This window comes from Vulpes lagopus, chromosome 18 (assembly GCF_018345385.1).
Source record: "Vulpes lagopus strain Blue_001 chromosome 18, ASM1834538v1, whole genome shotgun sequence".
Lineage (NCBI taxonomy): Eukaryota > Metazoa > Chordata > Mammalia > Carnivora > Canidae > Vulpes > Vulpes lagopus.
This window is the reverse complement of record NC_054841.1, coordinates 10,628,060-10,646,177: the sequence shown is the minus strand read 5'-3', so window position 1 is coordinate 10,646,177 and position 18,118 is coordinate 10,628,060. Positions and strand designations below refer to the sequence as shown.

Here is an 18,118-nt window from a genome sequence, read left to right as displayed (position 1 = left end):
AGCTGGCCACGGCTCCTGAGCAGTCAGTCCTGGGGGAGACAGGGATAGAGTGGAGGGGTCAGGCTTCAGCCTTCACATGTAACGATGCCTGATTCCAAGTCAGAACAGATTTTTGGCTTGGATGCACGTCCAGCCCTCCCTGCCCTAGGTCTGTGTGATCCCCAAACCTGAGCTGGACCCGCTGTGCTGCCAACCTCTGAACTATCACCCCAGTTTTGAGGGCCCAGAGATGCACACCAGTGCATCTACCCCGTCATCTCATTTGGGGTTGGAGCCACTTAGGCAGAAGGGCCATGGGGACCACACAGCCCTTGTCTGTCCTTCTTTTGCTTCTGAGCTGGGGATGTGAATCAGACCTTTGATGTCCACAGGCATGTAGAGTGGTTGCTAGCCCCTGGGCAGCTCACCTGTAAGGGAGGTAGTGGTTTGTGGTAACCCCAGCTCTCCTCATGGATCCTCCCCAATCAAGCTAATCCCACTTTTTGGATTCTGGCCAAGCAGGGTGACAGCCAACATTGGCACTGGTCTCCCAATTGCCCTGAGGGGCAGGGACTGGGAGGAGGCTCCTGCATGGTGTGCGTGCAGCCAGTTAGGAGCTGCCGCTAGACCCACAGCCAGAAGGCACAGCACAGCTTCTCTCTTGTCCTGACTTTGGCTCTTCTCTGTACCCCATCAGTGCTACACCGTATCATCATAACGTTCATGAGAACTCTTTCTGTGCCATTAGCTCAGGAAATCACCAGAAGCCCCCAAGGTAGGTTCTGTTATAATCCCTATTTTACAGAGGGGCTGTCTAAGGCCTGGCTAGTTTGTGGGGGAGGCAGGATTTGAACCCAGGCAGTCTGGCTTTGGGGCAGTGCTCTCTGTGGTGTGGCTGGCTCCTACACACTTGGCTAGCCACTCTCCCAACTGCTAACACCCCCCCCCTCCCAGGGGGCAAAGTTCTGCAGGCCGGCTTTGTTCTTGGGGAGCCCCTGAACTGCCCAGGGGCTTCCAACTTGCTTACTGGCTAGGAAAAGGCTCCTGCCTCTCTGTGCTGACAGAGCAGCTATTTCCTGGCCCCAAAGCCCCAGTACAATCCTTCCTCATGCCTCTGAGCTTGTGGCTTTGAGAGACTCCTGATTGCATACATCTCCCATTAGCCGAAGCAAGTTCTTTCCATGGCTGCGACACAGGCGTGTTAAAAGGTAAACTGCCATACATCATCTGGCAACATACTCATTTGTCTCTGCCAGGCCCTGTTCCGGCCCCACCAGGCCCCTGCTCTCTGCTGTCAGAGAAACAGCTTCATCCTGCCTGCAAAGGCCTTTGCCAGGCCTGGGCCAAGAAGTCGGGGTTTGTGGACCCGACCAAGTGAATCCCTTTGTAAGCATTCAACAGCAATGTCTTGATGACAAAGAAATTACATGTTAATGGACCATTTTTCAATTTGTAAGCCCAAGTCAAGGCTCCTAAAATGGTACCACCTGTCAAGGATGAAATATATGCGTCTGGCATGCTCTTACATATGTGAGGGTCGCGTGCTTCCCACCCACAGGAGAGCTGGGCACCAGTGATCCCAGACAACACAACATCATGTTTGCCCTTGTGAAGACAAGATCCAACCCCACTCGCCCCCGCCTTTTTATAGCCTCTTTGGGGAAGATGTGTCTGGAGAGAGTGGAGAGAGGTGTGGGCCAGGAGACAGCATAGTTCGCATGGCTGGGATTCTGGGAGAGAAAGTACAATGACTCCAAGCCCTTGGAATGGGATTGGAGGGTCTCAGAACCCTGCCAGCTGTAGAGTCAGAGAGGAGAGGTTTCCTCCCAGCTTTGCTATTTACCAGCTGTGTGACCTCGAGCAAGTCAGTTCACCTCTCTGGCCTCAAACAGAGATGATCCTAGAACTCATTTCACAAGGTTGTAGAGAGGGCTAAGGGGGGAGGGAATGAAAGGAGCACAGAAAAGTGCCCAGCACATCAGCTGTGCTGCACAGACTGCAGTAAGCGGCGCATTAGTGATAGCTGCTGTTTAGTAGGTATGGTGGCCCCTGAAAAATCCAAGCCTACCCAGAGACTTGGAATGTGACCTTATTTGGAAATAGTCTTTACTGACATAACTGGTTAAAATGAGGTCACACGGGGTTGGGGGGCCCTAAATCCAATGACTGGTGTCCTTATAGGAGGAAAAAGGTTATGTGAAGGAAGCGAATATCTGCTGATTCATTTGTTCGCCTACTGAGCAACTGAGGGCGAGTCCAACAGCATCCAAGACTGGCACCCAGGGCCAGCAGCTGTGATGCAGGAAGCCCCCTGGCCCGTTCAGTACCCACCAACAGTTTCTAAGGCTATCCCTGGATTTGCACGATCTAGATTTGCTATAATCACTGCCGCTAAATCGTTAGGGTAGGGCAGAGAGGGGCAGAATACAGGCAGAACCACACATCACAGCACAGTGTGATAGCAAAGATCCCCCACCCCGGGTCAGGAGTATTTTTCCACCAGGAAACAAGAACAGTTCATGTGAGTTTGTTCACCCTTTGTCCCAGGACACAAAAATGTCAGAAATGTACAAGGGCTCCGGCCACAGAGGGACACTGTATCTTGCCCCCGAGGTCCATTTCCTGTGTGAGGCTGAGGGTCAGGGTGAAGACCACTGCACAGAGAGACAGGACAAGTGAGTACTGCTGTGTGCATGTCGTGGGGAGCCAGTGAAGCTCCCCTTTCTCTGGGGCCTGGATTCTGGTTTGTAAAATGGGGGTGATGATGCCTGATGCCTGGTCCTTCAGCTCACAGAGTTAAGAATAACAGATGTCACAACTGCAGGTACGGTCCTATTGGGCTCTTCCCTTTGTTCTGACGGGGTCAGCAACATGAGAAATGAGTCCCTCTAACTATGCCTCTCCCAGACCCCACTTTATAACAAGCAGACTTGACCCTGTTGCTCAGTTCATTTGTATTCACTAAGCACCAACAGTGTGCACAATGCCGTGCCGGTTTCTGGAAGGCTGTTTACAACTGTTAGCACTGCTGAGCATTGTGTGCTTTGCCTCTCAGTCGTCGCGACACGTCCGTTAGGTAATGTCATCAGAACCCCATTTTTGATAGAAAACTCCGTTCAGAGGGCCAAGGCCCGACTTGCTCAAGGCCACACAGTGAGTTTAGATTCCCTTTGTACTCTGCTTCCAGATGAGACATTCTGCCTGCAAGGACCCACAACCCAGTGTGGTGAGAGCCAGGCCCTCCCAAACCAAGGCGTTGCTAACACAGGCTTATATTTCCCATGGCTGACATAGTGTCAGACACTCCTTAGTGTTACAAGCAGGTAAACAATCACTGCGACCTCCAAGACCTTCCTGAGTTGTTGCCATCCCTAGGATCATTATCTCTCCTAAACAAAGGAGGACACAGAAGGGCAGGGGGTTACATGGATGGGCATATTAAGAAATTAGGACCAAATCCAGCTGCCTTTCACATCTAAGATTCTCAGTCACCGCACATTTTGCTCCCAAAAGGGTGCTAGATACCATTGGTGCTAAATACGTGCAGGGACAGCCAAGGTTGTTGGAGTCCAGATCCCCAGGAGGTTTCTTGGAGGAAGAGCATGACAGAGGATGGGCCGAACCTGCATGGCATAGATCCCCTTTCTCCAGACCACCTCAGGGCATGTGAGAGGAACCTGGGAGCCGGATGGCCCCAGCCCCAATCTTTTGAAACTCACCGCTTGGCGCCTTACTCCCCTGAGGGACACGGGAGGAATCTGTCCTGCCTGGCTTGGGAGGGCCTGACCCCGCCTTCCCACAGGCCTGTCTGCATGCCAGGCCAGGGCTGGCCCTTCACCCGCACATCTCTCATTCTCCAGGCCCCAGGAAGGAAAGTCCAGAGCCAAGGTTATCGTGGGGGTCACATACCTTAGGAGAGGGCCGGGCACACAGAGCCACAGGCTATTCAGTACAGCATTATTTGCTGTCACAAAAGATTGGAACCAACCTCACGTCCATCAGCAGGGGACTAGGTTGAGGTACTTTGGCACAACCACATACGACTCAGGTGTCAAGGGGGGAAGAGCGGGAGGGTTTTGAGTAATAAAAGCTGACATTTATGAAGGATTTGAGCCTCTCCCACGTGCATTAACTCATTTGATCCTACATCAGTCCCAGGAGGAGGGACCATTATCATCACTTTAAAATGAGGAAACAGAGGCACCCAGAGGTCAAGTCCCTGGTGCAAGGCTCATGGCTATACACGATGGAGCTGGGGCTTGATGCAGGCAGAGCATGTCAGAACCACCCTGCAGCAAGGCCTCCCAGCTTCTCCCTCTGGCCGGGGTCCCTCCGCCAGGAACTCCCCAGAACCTGGGAAAGAAGAGAAGCTCACAGACAACCTCCAGCACTTCCTGGCCCTCACTGGCCCGGGGGGAGCAGGTGTAATCAGAGGAGCTTGACTGAAACCTCCTGCGTCTGCAACAGATTCTGATAACTCAGACGCTGTGGTAGCCAACTTCTCTCTACAGTCAATTACGGCCAGCGGGGCCCACTGATTATTTTTATAGCCTTTCCTGGAGTCATGACAAGGAAAACTAAACGATCCACAGGACCCCTTTCATCACGAACAGCCGGGTTTCACGGTTGGGGGTGGAGGAAGGAAAGAAAGAAATTACTTTTTTCCCCACTTTGGAGCTAATCAACAGAACTCAAGGCTGGGCGGCCAATGTGTTGGTGTTGAGAAAAGCTGTTCTCAAGCAGAACTAATTGGCAACAGAAATGGAATTTTTCCCCCAAAAAAGTATAAACACGCTTTATCCCTGGGAATTACCCTTTGGAATAGGTATTCCAGACATGCTGTGTGCAACTGCCCGTGCATAGCCATCCACCTCACACAGGCGAGGCCAGAGGCAGCCTGTGGAGGTACCACTCAGCCAGGTTGGCCTTTTTTGCAATAGTATGGTCACAGAGGTCAGTGACCTAAAGCAGCTGAGCCTGGGATGGACATTTTGCTCTCTCGTTGCCCAGCACCACTTCCCTCCTAGAAACAGCCATTGGCTTTGGGATACCCTGTGCCTTCCCTGATCCACAGACACTGGTTTGGGGGAAATTCATCTCTCAGCCCCAGGGATGATCCCTGGCAGGTATAAGCCAATAAGCATATTCCAGGAAAATTTGAGGAATAGGCATACAACCCAACAAGAAACAGTAAGGCATAAGAAATAATATCTAATGAAACTTCTAGAAAAGAGAGCTCTTGCAATTTTAGAGGTGCAGAGAGGCTGAAGTAACTTGCCCAGAGTCACACAGCATGGTAGTAGGGGATCTAGGACATGAATCCAAGTCTGTAGGATTGAAGAAGTTGTGCCATTTCGCTTCCAGGCTCTGCAAAGAGTGGCATAACCTGTGGAGGAAGCCAGACAAACCGGATTCAAACCCATCCACCATTTACTGCCTGTGGGATTTTAGGCAAATTACTTAACCTCTCAGGGCACCTGGGTGGCTCAGTCAGTTAAGTTAAGCATCCAGCTCTTGGTTTTGGCTCAGGTCATGATCTCGTGGTGGTGGGATCCAGCCCCGTGTTCAGCTCAGTGCTCAGTGTGGAGTTTGCTTCAGATTTTCTCCTCCTGCCTCTGCGTCTCCCACCTCACAAATGGTCTCTCTCACTCTCTCAAATAAATACATAAAATCTTTAAAAAAAAAAAAAAAGTCACTTAACCTCTCTGCTCCTCAGTTTCCATATCTGTGAAGTGGGGCCTATGAGGGCACCTCCATTTGTGGGATCTGAGAGGTTGAATGGATTAACAGCAATACAGGTAGAGTGAGCAATAGTACCAGTCCTGAGTGAGGATTTGTCCCTATCTTCCTCGTTCCATGTCCCACACATGATGAGAACCAGACTAAATAGGCGCCCCCCGGGTGGCTCAGTGGGTTGGGCATTTGCCTTCTGTTCAGGTCATGATCCCAGGGTCCTGGGATCGAGTCCCACATCGGGGACTCAGTGGTGGGTCTGCCCCTCCCCCTCACTCGTGTTCTTTCCCTTTCTCAAATAAAATCTTAAAAAAAAAAAAAAGTGCCAGAATAAGTAAAGGCAGGTGGAGGGAAGGGTAAGGTCTCGAATCCCTTCTCCACATTTTCCTTCCTGTAGTGTTGCTTTCAGGCTCCGTTCCCTTCAGGAGCGGCTCTACCACAAAGATGGTGGACATCACAAACCTGCGGTCCATTCAAGGCTTTTGGCTATTCTTAGACCTGGAGATACACAGTTAATAGCCACCAAGCCTGTCCGTGGTGGTGGTGGTCGAGATCCAGGGGAAATTCCACTCATTCAAGTGGCAAAAAGTAAGCCATCAGACAAATGCCACATGGTCGAGGGCGCATGTGACTTGGCAGAGCCACAGTGGAAAATAGTTGGGTGCATCATTTCATATTCCCTTCAGCCCAGCAGTTCTGCATCTGGGTATACCCGTGAGACACGTGCCAATATGTGTGCCCTGGGACAGGTGCAAGGATGCTCAGAGCAGTACCCTCTTCTGATAGCAGGCACACGGTGGGAAACAACCCAGTTGCCGGTAGACAAGGGAAACCAGTCATGGTATGCCACGTGATAGCATACAGCGGTGGGAAATGAAGAGGCAAGGAGCCAGGGGCAACCACGTGGATAAATTTTAGTAACAAATTTTGAAAATCTGGTTTATGAAAACAGTGGCACAAGACAACAGTATATCTTTTTATAAAGTTCAAAAAGAAAAGCAAAAGTCCGTAATCTATTGTTTGGGCATAAATATATAAGTGACACTATTTTGTTTAAAAAAAGGGAAGTCAGAATGATGACAGTTCTGTAAATGGATGGTGAAGATGGTTATATGACATTGAGAATGTACTTGATGTCACCAAATTGTATACTTGAAAAATGGGTAAAATGGTAAGTTTTATGTATCTTTTACCACGGTTTTGTAAAAAGCCATGGAAAGGCTCACATCGGTTAAGCATCCAGCTCTTGATTTTGTCTCAGGTCATGATCTCAGGGTCCGGGGATAGAGCCCGGTGTCAGGCTCTGTGCTGTGCATGGAGCTCACTTGAGATTCTCTCTCCCTCTCCCCTCCCCCCCTCAAAAAAAACTAAGAATAAATAAAAAGCCATAAAAAGATTAATGCAAAATTCAAGATCTTAGCTACTATGGTGGGAAAGAACATGTAAGTAGGTATAGATTATTGTCAAAGTTCTAGTTCCCAGACTGGGTGGTGGCTATATGGGGGGTTTTATTTTATAAATATAGTTAGACTGCTGGGTGGAAGGGTGAATAGGGCAGGGCAGTTCAGGAGCCTCTTTCACTGTGTCCTAAAGAGGTTATGATTCATTCATTTCCACCTAAGACTGATTTTTTTGAGTATGGAGGAAGGCTTTCTTGACTAGGATTTGGAGACCAGGGATATAATGGAGGTTTCCGGGCAAGTGCACAAGGCCTTTGGCCATTCCGTCTGCTATTAATCAGGCATAGGACTGTCTGGTCCCTGGTGAAGGGGAAGGGGGCATCCAGTGGTGCATTTGGAGGGCACATGTATGCACTCCACATGCTCCCATCTGTAGGGTTTTCCCCTTCCCTTACTCATTTGGAAGGCAGTGCTGGGTGTTCTCCTCAGAGGAGCAGGGGTGGAGAGGGGGTGGCGGGTTCAGTTCAAGGGACAACACAGTAGCAGCCACCTGGCCACAACAGAATCCTATAGCAGAGTCCCCAGGATGCCTGGGTGGCTCACTGGTTTAGCACCTGCCTTTGGCCCAGGGCGCGATCCTGGAGTCCCGGGATCGAGTCCCACATCGGGCTCCCTGCATGGAGCCCGCTTCTCCCTCTGCCTGTGTCTCTGCCTCTCTCTCTCTCTATGTCTATCATGAATGAATAAATAAAATATTTAAAAAAATTAAAATTACAAAAAAAGGAAGGTGTGAAAATGAGTGAATGAATAGTCTGGAAGAAGAGACACCTGACTTAACGTGGCTGCCTAGAGTGGGAGCCACTGACACCAAAACTCAGGATTGCCCTTCCAAGCGCACAGAATAAAATAATTATAAAACCCATTTTAAATTATTTTGAAAATTGCTGTGAGCCTGGCTCCACTCTTGCCATCATAGCTGAGCTTCTCTTAGCCAGCGTCCCCACCTGGGCCTCCTCCTCGGCCTCGACTGTAAGAGACGGAACTCAGGAATGAGAAATACTTTCCTCTCCTGCTTGCTGGCTTGGGAGAACTGGAAAGGGCCCACCTGGCTCCCAGGGTTTCTAAAAATAGAAAATTGTCTTAACTTTCCTATAGGTTTGGCTTAGCTGTTCCTTCTACTTGTTCCAAGATGCCGTTTCTATTAGAGAATCATGCTTTGCACATGAAAATGAAGTACGGCGGGAGCAAGCCTGTAAGCAGATGGAATTAACAGGGAGCTGCCCCTGATGGATCGCCAGCAATGCCCCTGCACGCAGAGCCAGTGAATGCAGTGAGGAGTCCAGGGCCGCCGCCGCCTGCACTGGGTCCCAGATGTGGCCTGTGCAGACGACACCGCCTACCCAGCCCAGTCTCTGCTTCCCTTCCAATGCTCAGAACAGGAGTAAGGAGTTGGGCTGTTGATACATTTTAAGCAAGAGGAGGGAGCTGAGGTATTTGTGTCCAGGCTGTGTCTGGAGTTTGACTCCCTTTGGGTAAGGGCTGAGGATGGTCCATGCCAGGATTTCTGAGACCCTGGGCACAAGCAAAGGTGCTGTGGGGCCAGTAGTATGCTGGTAAAGGCTAGCAATTGGTGCTCCAGGGAAGATAACATTCTGTGTGTGCATGTGTGCATGCATGTGCACACGGTGTGTACATGCAAATATATGCATGTACACATGTGCACATGCACATAGACACACACTTAGGTTTTTTTTTTTTTAGATTTTATTTTATTCATGAGAGACACATTGAGAGAGAGAGAGGCAGAGACGCAGGCAGAGGGAGAAGCAGGCTTCATGCAGGGAAGAGAGCCTGACATGAGACTCGATCCCAGGTCTCCAGGATCATGCCTTGGGCTGAAGGCGGCGCTAAACCTCTGAGCCACCGGGGTTGCCCCCACTTAGGTTTATTATGGATGGTACTAAAGTAAAGTGCATCACATAGTTTACAAATAAAAATAAAATTTGCAGTACCCCCTTTTATAAGTTTCATATATTCAACTGAGTCAAACAGAAGGGGTTTGTTGATTTTGCCCCCAACCTTTGTGTCTGTAGTCAGCCTACACTTCCAAGTGATGAGTGAGGGTAGTTCAAGGCTGGTTGGTATTTTCTTTGGTATAAGGAGTCAGACAAAAGTGATACAATGAAGTGTATCCACGAAGTGAGCAAGTGCCTTCATTTTGGTGCTATTGACAATGTAACAGCCACAGAGGCGAGATGGCACTCTCTCTGCATCATTAACTTTTCCTGTCTCCTTCCTTCAATCTAGATGATCAGCACAACATTAAACTGAGCCCTGAGTTGGACCGTTACCAGTTCCCACGGTGTAATGACTCCCATTGTGGCGGATTTCCCAGGCCACCAACCTGAAGCCACTATATGCGGACTTGGGAAGAGATGTGTAACAGCTCACTGCCAGAGCTTCCACCAGACAGACAATGCGGACGAAAGTAACCTCAGGAGCCCACAGAGCAGCAAATGTCCTTTCAGACATGGAAAGTAATGAGCAGTGAGTACTTGTTACCTTTATAACACCATTTATTTAATTGCAGGTATGTGAAATTTAATTTTTAATAGTGGCTCTGTGTAGCAACAGTTCACCAAATTTCTGAAAATCTGACCATTGGCTTTCAAGAGCTGGTACAAGCTGGCTCCAGCACACCACTGTGTAGGGACCGCGTGGCCAAGAGGGTCACAAGGTGGGGAGGAAGTTAGTCCCTCCCTCTACCCAGAACCCAGAGCAGCTCGGGCACTGAAAGGGCGGGGGCTTTGAGAGTTGCAAGGGAGGACAAGCAGGGCAAGAGCCCAATTTGGGGGCACATGTGGGACACCTCTTTGCTGCTCCCTAGAGAGAACTGGGGGACCCTGGAGCAGTGCTGAGCTGATGCAGAGAAGGTAAGGGCTTACAGCCAGCACGCATCTGGGTTCAGTCACTCCCCATGAAGGCAATCCATTCAGCTCCTCAGAAGCTCGCAGTGTCCGTAACAAGGCACTGCAGGTCATCAGTCCCTTCTTCAAGCCTACCTTCCTGCCACCTCCTCCAGCACCCTCCCTGGGGGCAGGCTTGTGGGAGACCTTCATCTTCTCTCAGCTTGTTGAGAACTTAAGTGCCCTCCAACCAGACTCACAGAATTTTAGAGTTGCAAAGAGATTTGAGAGATTTCCTAAAATAATCCCTTCGTTTTATAGATGAGGAAACAGAGGCCTAAAGAGGGGAGGTGTCTTGTTCAAGGTTACAAGAAAAATCAAGAGCAGAAGTGAGTGGGATGACCAGTCATCCTGGTGTGCCTAGGACTGGGGGTATTGCCCGGGACCCCCACTCAGGTCTCTACTTGAGCCCAAGGCAGAGTGCCTGAGTCAATCCCCAAAAGGAAGGGAGGTCTGAGTCAGGACAGAGCTGCTGCAGGGTAGAATTTTCCAAGAGGAGAGAAAAGAGGAGGCTGCATCTGGGTGCTGGGATCTCCAACTCTGCCCAGATGCCTGGCCCCAAGAGATTTCCCACCTGCCTCGCCCTGCTCTCATTTTCTCAGGCTCTTGGATGTAATGGGCATCCTCCTCCTTAGTGCTAGGGAGACACTCACTGACTTGATCTGCATCATATCTCTCTGGCTGCTGCTGCTGCCACAGCTGTGGGGATGTATATGTAAATAGCCTCTGATAATATTAATACGTGATCCCTCCCAAGGGAGGCGTGTGGAAAGCTCTGTATGTGTTTCACAATTCTGTTTCGTCCAGAGGAGCAGTGGGGGCCCAAAATGATTTGAAACAGATTTTTGGAAAAGCAAAATAAAATTGGAACAAAACCTAGTGGAGGCATGTGCCACTCGTCCCACGCCCAGCTTTCTCCACCCCTGCCTGATGTTAACCCTCTTCTCCCACCCCCAGGAGCCTCCTATAGCAGCGTGGCCCACACAACACACAGCATCGGGCACTCTTCTTTCCAGTCGGGAGCCCCTGCCCAGGACGTGTGCCCCCACCGGTCCAGAGGTGAAGGCTGCTCACCCTGGGGCTGCCTCTGTCCTGACCTCTCTGCCTGCCTCCTACAGGTAATCCTCCCTTTGACACTCTCTCCTCCTGGACCCCTCATTCATGGGGAGATCACAGAATCATAGAACAGAATACAGACTACTGGAAGTGGAGAATTCAGTGCAAGTCAGAAAGACCAAGATCTGATGCTGACCTCTGCTACTGGTCAGCTGTGTGACCTTGGGCAAGTTACTTGACTTCTCTGAGCCTCTGTTCAGTGTACCAGGAGGGTAATAATACTTGCCCCATGGGAGGCTTGTGGGTATCCATGAGTTATCAGAGCTTCATAAATGCCTAGCACAGAGCCTGGCATATGGCAGGTACTCAAGAAACACAGTCATAGTAAAAGCTCCTTAAAGATTAACTATTCCAACCACTCAATTTCAGAGATGGACAGATGGAGGCCCAGGAAGGGGAGAGAACTTGCCCAAAGCCACACAGCAAGCCCATCCTGCCTCCTCTCAGGCTCCCTTCTCTGGTGGAGTTCCAGGGTAGAGCGTGAGCAAGTGCTGTCCTCCTCACCCCTCACCTCCCTCTAGCGTCTGGTCCACACGCCAGCCTCACTCACCATCTAGCAGGTATGGGCATTCAGGCTGGGTCACACGTCCTCCTGCAGGCAGCCTGGCTTCCTCTGGCGCCGAGTCGACTCCCATCCACTGCAAGAGTTGAGCTCAGACTCCGGGAAGCCCTTCCCGACTAGCCACTCTCTCCGGAGGTTGCTTCCAAGGAGCCCACTGTCCCCCAGTCTTCCTTGCGGAGACGAGGGACGGGCGGGGACAGCGCACTGCCGGGCTCTGATAGCGCAACCCGGCTGTTATCTGGCCTGTGTCAGGGCGCAGGCAGCTGTGGAGCCGGGGTTCCAGGAAGCCTGCTTGGGGCCCCCCACCGGCCGGCCCGCTCTCCCCGGATGCTGCCTGCTGCTCTGGCCGCGGCCGATTGCCCGTCAGTGTCACTGAGCTCTGCCAGGGAGAGTTCCATGCTGGCCCCCAGCAGGCGGGGCCCCCACCGCTTCACGTCCCACCCCCCACTCCCATCTTGGCAATGGGACGGGAAAAGGCAGCTAATTTCAAGTCCGCACAGCGCTTGTGGTTGTGTCCTGAACTCTCTACGATTAATCACGGAGCATCTGATTTCTGCTTCGCCTCAGAGGGGGGTGTGGGGACGCCTGGAAGTTTCTGTTTACTCCATTCTGTGCCGGGCTGTGTGCTAATCACAAACAGACAGGGACACAGCCTCGCCCTCTCTCCTCTGCCTCCGCCTCTTCTTCTTACCTTGCCACTTTCATGTTCTCTCCTCACTCCTCCTCCTTCTCCTCCTCTCTTCCCTCTCCCCCATGTGTCCCCCTCTGTCTGCCCGGATCTGATGCTCCACACACCCCATCCTGTGGTCCTGGTTTCCTTCAGCCCCATCGTCCCCTTTGCACCTCCCACTTCTCTTGGGATGTGAATTAGCTTGGCATCTTCCCTTTACGTCTTTAGAGCTAGTGGTCAGCTTTTTTTACTGCCTTTTTTCCTTGATTTCCAACCTAATTTTTTCAGGCTCTTCCCCCAACCCCCGCTGCCCCTGCTACATTTGTATGTATGACTCCTACAGACTTGATGTGTCTCAGTCAGGGGGTGGGGCCTAGGCATGACACATGAAGGGCTCCCTTCGTCACCTTGGCACAGCAGCTTTCAGATTCTGCTCAGGGATGGACCCAGGAACAAAGCCCTCATTGACCACCACAGCAGAGAGGCCTGGCTCCATGGAACCAACCAGCCTGTAACACCTAGAGATGAATTTCTCTCTCCCTCTCCTTGGCTCCCTTCCACCCTACAGCCACTGGAGACAAGAAACCAGAAATAAGCAGCCCCAAAGGATAGTAACTGACACTCCTCCCCACAAACACACAGAGTATGTGTATGTGTATGTGTATACTCTGAAGGGTAATTTGGCAAAACCTTTGAAAACCAGAAATGAGTATATATGCCCGCTACCCAGAACATAACTTATGCATGTGCCCAAGGAGGCTTGCACACACAGGTCTGCTTTGAAAAAAAAAAGAAAGTTTATCATAGGAAACAATTGAAAATAATGTTAACATCCATCAAAAAACAACCACACAGAATGCTGTGGCTCAGTGGGCAGCAGCTTAACAAGAATGAGCTAAGTTGGTAGGTAACAAGAGAAGTCAGTCTCCAAAAAAAGAAGAAGAAGAAGAAGTCAGTCTCCCAGGACATATTACTGAGTGAAAAGGGGGTCAAGATTATACATTTGTCATAATCCTGACTGTGTAAACCCCCCACCCCCTGCTTCGTACACACACAAAAAATGAGATACTACGGAAACACGTATCAAGCCTGAAAAGTCTTAAAGGATTTAAACCAAACTGGGCCATTACCTCTGGGAAGAAGGGGGGCAAAACAGTTTAAGGATGGTGCTCTTCCCTGTAACAGTTTCATTTTGAAAAATGAAAATGGATTCATCTATTGCCTGTGTCCCAAGCAGCTTCCTCCTCTGCACCCAGGTGTGGAGAAACTTTCATCCAAGCATGCACCTGCTTAGACGAACTCAAAGAATTCTACAATATGTCCACTGAGAAATCAACAGTCATGCTGAAGGGAGAACCCAGAAATTCTACAGACACTCAAGTGTGATCACCTCCACTCAGATGTGGGACCCCTGAGCCAGCAGGGACTTGTCACAGAATGAAATCCCTCAAGAGCAGGAGAGTGGTCCTGGTGACTCTGTCGGGAGCTTAGGTCTCCTGGAAATGAGGACAGTAGATACATATCAGAAAGGAAAGTTTTAAAAAGTGCTGATTTGATTTCAGGAAACCGTGTCACCTACTCTAACTTATAAAACATGAAAACCATTTTGAAATGCTTGCCAGGGTTGAGTATGAACAAGTTCAGGCCTCACAGAGATAAAGGGCTTACTGAACAGTTTAGATTGTCTGCTTCCCCATCACTGATGACACGAGAAACACAATGGGCACTCAACCTTGTGTTCCATGCAAGGTGCCCCTCCTGTGCTATTGATGGGATCCTTCACATGTCGCATGCCTGTTGGCTTCCGGAACTGAGCTAGGGGAGCGAGAAGACAAGTGACATCCTCCAGCGTGGAAGGAAGCTCCAGGTTTGGAGCCACGCTGTCTCAGATGTGGGGTGTCCAGTTGTCAGAACATGTGGCAGAGAGAGACCGTGCCCAGGGCTTACACAGGGTCAGTGCCCAAGGCGACTTTAGGAGCTGCACAGACTGGGCCCAACACAATGCTGAACCTCCCGGTGGAAAGCCCTCCTATTCCCGATGCACTGCTCTTTCAATCCCATTTGGCCTGTGAGGAAGTCTCAGCTTTATACCTATCTGATTTGACCACCTTTCCAGCATTTACTAATCTGTTTAACAAAGAGAAAGCAGGCCTCAGGCTTCAATCACTCAGCAACCAATAGTGTCTAGCTATGACGGTGTCTGGCAAGTGATGATGGTTTTTCCATTGATACTTTCCTGTTCTTAATATTTTAAAGTTTAAAAGTAAGTCCACCAGATAAGGGGAGAATGAACAAAATCCTAATAGGACATGGAGTAGAGTTAACAATAACATATTCATAGTGGTTCATTGATCATGGCAGATGTACCATAGTAACATAGGATGTCAACGATGGCTGGAAGTCAGGGGCAGGGTATAGAAGAGTTCCCTGTACTTTCTTTGCAGTTTTTTTGTAAATCTAAAATGAGACTAAATTTTAAAGTTTATTTAAATATTTGTAATGAACTCAGATAAAAATAGGCCCATGCTGTTTTTTTAACATGTAGATCTGGAGAGAAATGGAGAAAGCCAGTTGTGGCAAAAATGTTGACAATTGGTGGATCTAGGGGAGGGACATATGGGTGTTCTTGATGCTCTTCACTCAACTTCTGTGCAGGTTTGAGATTTCTTACAGTTAAGTTGGGGGAAAAAGTAAATCAGTTTACAGAAAAATCTTAAGTATAGGAGAGCCCTTGGGGATGAATATGGCCAGAGTTGTCACAGTGGTGCCTGAGTTACTGGCATTTGGCGGACACTAGGCAAAGAGGTGGTCTGGCAGGGAGATCTCACTACCCATCGCCCCAGAACCCACTTCCACGAGCCCCAGCTTCCACGAGCACACACCTTCCAAATGGTACGGCATATCCAGTACTTTCAAACTCTTTTACCATCTCCACCCAGGCTCCCCTCACAGCATCCTCATGGTGTAAGCAAGGCAGGTGCTGTCACCCCACAGGCCAGGCTGGGCATTTTGGGGATGGAGATGAATAAGGAGGAAATGTTCTAGCAGAAGACAGATGGGTAAACAGAGACCCACAGTGCCAAATGCTCATTTCAGGCCAGATAGTAAGTGCTGGGTGGGGCAGCACCTTTGAGAATGAAGGGAATGTCCCAAGGAAGGGTGTCACCAGGGAAGGATGAGTAAACAGAAAGGTTATGTGATCTTTCCAGAGAACCTTCCTTCTCAGGCCCTCAGGGTAAGGCCAAAATGGCAGCTTTCATGCCCTGCAGAACCTTGGTCTCTGCCCGTTTTCCTGCTTTGCTCCCTCGCCTGAACAAACAACCCAAGTGCTCTTACTGTGCACAGCCTGTCCTTCTGGTTCCCCTAGCCCCTCAGCTGGGAATTCTCTACCCTGGGGCTTCTCTCAGCACCTTGCTTGGCTCTCACTTGGTTAATACCTTAACCCTCAACCTGCTGGCAGCCTACCATGAAGCACATTCTCCCAGAGCTCTCTGAGCCCCTACTCTGGGCACGGTGCCCCTCTTGGCACCATCCTCAATGCCTTATCATGTAGAGCTGTGTAAGCACACAGACCCTAGAGTCTGGTCCTAGCCTATCTGTCCCAGCTGTATTACCTTAGGCAAGTCACTTAACCTTTCCAGGCCTCTATTTTTTTTTTTTTGTCTGTAAAATGGGAATACCTATAGAGCTTCAGTGGTATGGTCTGAGGATTGGATGAAATATACCTTCCTGCTTAACATGCAGTCTGGGGACCAGTAGACTGGAGCTTGTTAGTGGAGTCACAGATCCAACCCCAGGCCTCCCAGACCAGATCCTGTATTTTACCAGGATCCCAAAGTGATGCGCATGGATGCTGCTAAACTTGACAAGCACAAGACATTATGTGGAAAGTGTGCAGACCTTGCCTGGCTCCTCTTAAATAGCCGTTATCATCATCATCATCTTTGTGTCATCCCTTGAGATTGCCTGTTTCCTCATTCTTCTCCACCTGGTCCATCCTGACCAGGACAGCCCTGTGTGCCACTGCATGCTTAGTAACCCAGAGCAGAGTAAGTGCTTCGTAATTAAGGGCTAAATTCCCTCATTTGTCCAGTTCTCATGGAGAAGCCAGACTGGGACCCAGATGGCCTCGCTTCTGGCTTTTTGGACTCATTGCTGCCATGAATGCCCAGCATCCTACAAGATGGTGGGGACAAAGTCTGGGGTGGTGAAAGGGCCTGTGAACTTAACAGAAAGAACAAACCCCCAAACTCAGCCTACTTGGTAAAATCCATCGTTCTCCTGCTAGTGACATCAATATTCCCCTTCTCTGTCGATTCTGTCCACCCTCAGTCCTGCTGAGAATGTCACATTGCTGGGTTCTTCCTGGAGATAAATACCCAGATCCTTCATCCCCAGACCTCTCCTCCACACTCATCTTGACCCAGCCTCACTCCAGGCACCTCTGCTCCTGTGACAAGCTACCAGTTCATCAGATAGAAGAAGGCTCTGTTTTGCTGGGGAAACCTTTAGAACGACAGGTCCCTGCTCTGGCGTCTGCCAGGGCTATAAACCTTGGTTCAGCAGAGGAATGAATCTGCTCCGAAGACTGGAGCTTTATCAGCTAAGGGGATTAGCAAAGGCCGAGTTCCGACCTGAGAGAAAATCCCAGACACCCTCCACACTCCCCTTGGGACCCTCCAGAGTCAAATATTTTCAGAACCAACTCCAGTTAAGTAAATAGTTCTCTGCACGTGAGTGCCCACAGGGTTTCTCCGAGGACCTGACATTCTCCACTTGGTGACTGTCATTTCCTTACAAACATAACATTGAAAGCGATCTTTGCATTCCCAGAATGACTTCCCCAGCTGAGGAATTCTGCGAGTCCCCTTGAGTTCAGGGCTATTGCTTTATTTCGTGCTTTTATGACAACACCGCCTAAATGTATCCTGTACAATTTGATAAGAGCCCTTTGCCCCCCTCCCCGAGCATGCGTGTCTTTCTTTGCCATAAACTTCTAGTAAACTCTTCAAATATGCACTGCCTAAATTGAACCCTGATGCTCGGAACACTAATGGGGAGCCCTCTTCAAAGCAGTTCTCTACAACCCAACAGTTTACATGTTGCTGGAAACAATGGACTTAAGTGCACAATTTATTTGGGTTGGCTGGTTTCATGCTGGTTGGAATCTGCTTTGGGGGAAAAACAAACCCTGCATGTGTTTAGATTTATAATTTATACCGAAAGCACAAATACCTCGTAATAGGGCTAAAATGAGACACAGTTATGAGCAGGAGGCATGCACATGTTGGCTTTGCTGCTTCATGGACATACAACGGAGATTACAGACTGCTTTTTAATTAAGCCACCATCTCCCTCTGCCTACCCTCTACCCCAAAAGAAAGACCATCTATGGCGGAAGCTGTAGACTGCCTGGCCTGTGTGCAAGTGCCCTGATCTGGCACTTTCCCAGCTGTTCCACGCATTGCTCCAGTGGCTTGCAGTGCCCACCTCACTCCATCCCTCCAATAGCCTCATCCGTGGTGTCACAATCCCCATGTTACGGAGGAGGAAACTGAGGCATTGGAAGGTGAAGTCACTTTCCCCAGGTCCCATAGCAAGTAATTGAGCCAGGATTCACACTCAAATAGTCTTGCACCAGAATCAGTGCTCTCAACCCTTAGGTACTTCTGTAGTAAAATCTACAGACCCA

The 18,118-nt window shown here is 49.8% G+C and overlaps 1 protein-coding gene and 1 long non-coding RNA gene across 3 annotated transcripts in view; one reads left to right on the top strand and one right to left on the bottom strand.

Moving 5' to 3' along the window:
- RIPOR3 (RIPOR family member 3) overlaps nucleotides 1–12,547 on the bottom strand; it is a 72,934-nt gene extending 60,387 nt beyond the window's left edge. For both annotated transcript variants that reach the window (XM_041733047.1, XM_041733048.1), the window contains exon 1: nucleotides 11,745–12,547. The gene's annotated coding sequence lies outside the window, so the exon portion shown is untranslated. The remainder of the gene's footprint in view (nucleotides 1–11,744) is intronic.
- Nucleotides 9,478–18,118, top strand: part of LOC121478164 — a 29,198-nt gene continuing 20,557 nt past the window's right edge. Inside the window, exons 1-2 of the long non-coding RNA XR_005984424.1 lie at nucleotides 9,478–9,659; nucleotides 11,036–11,196. This is a non-coding gene — a long non-coding RNA (uncharacterized LOC121478164). The remainder of the gene's footprint in view (nucleotides 9,660–11,035; nucleotides 11,197–18,118) is intronic.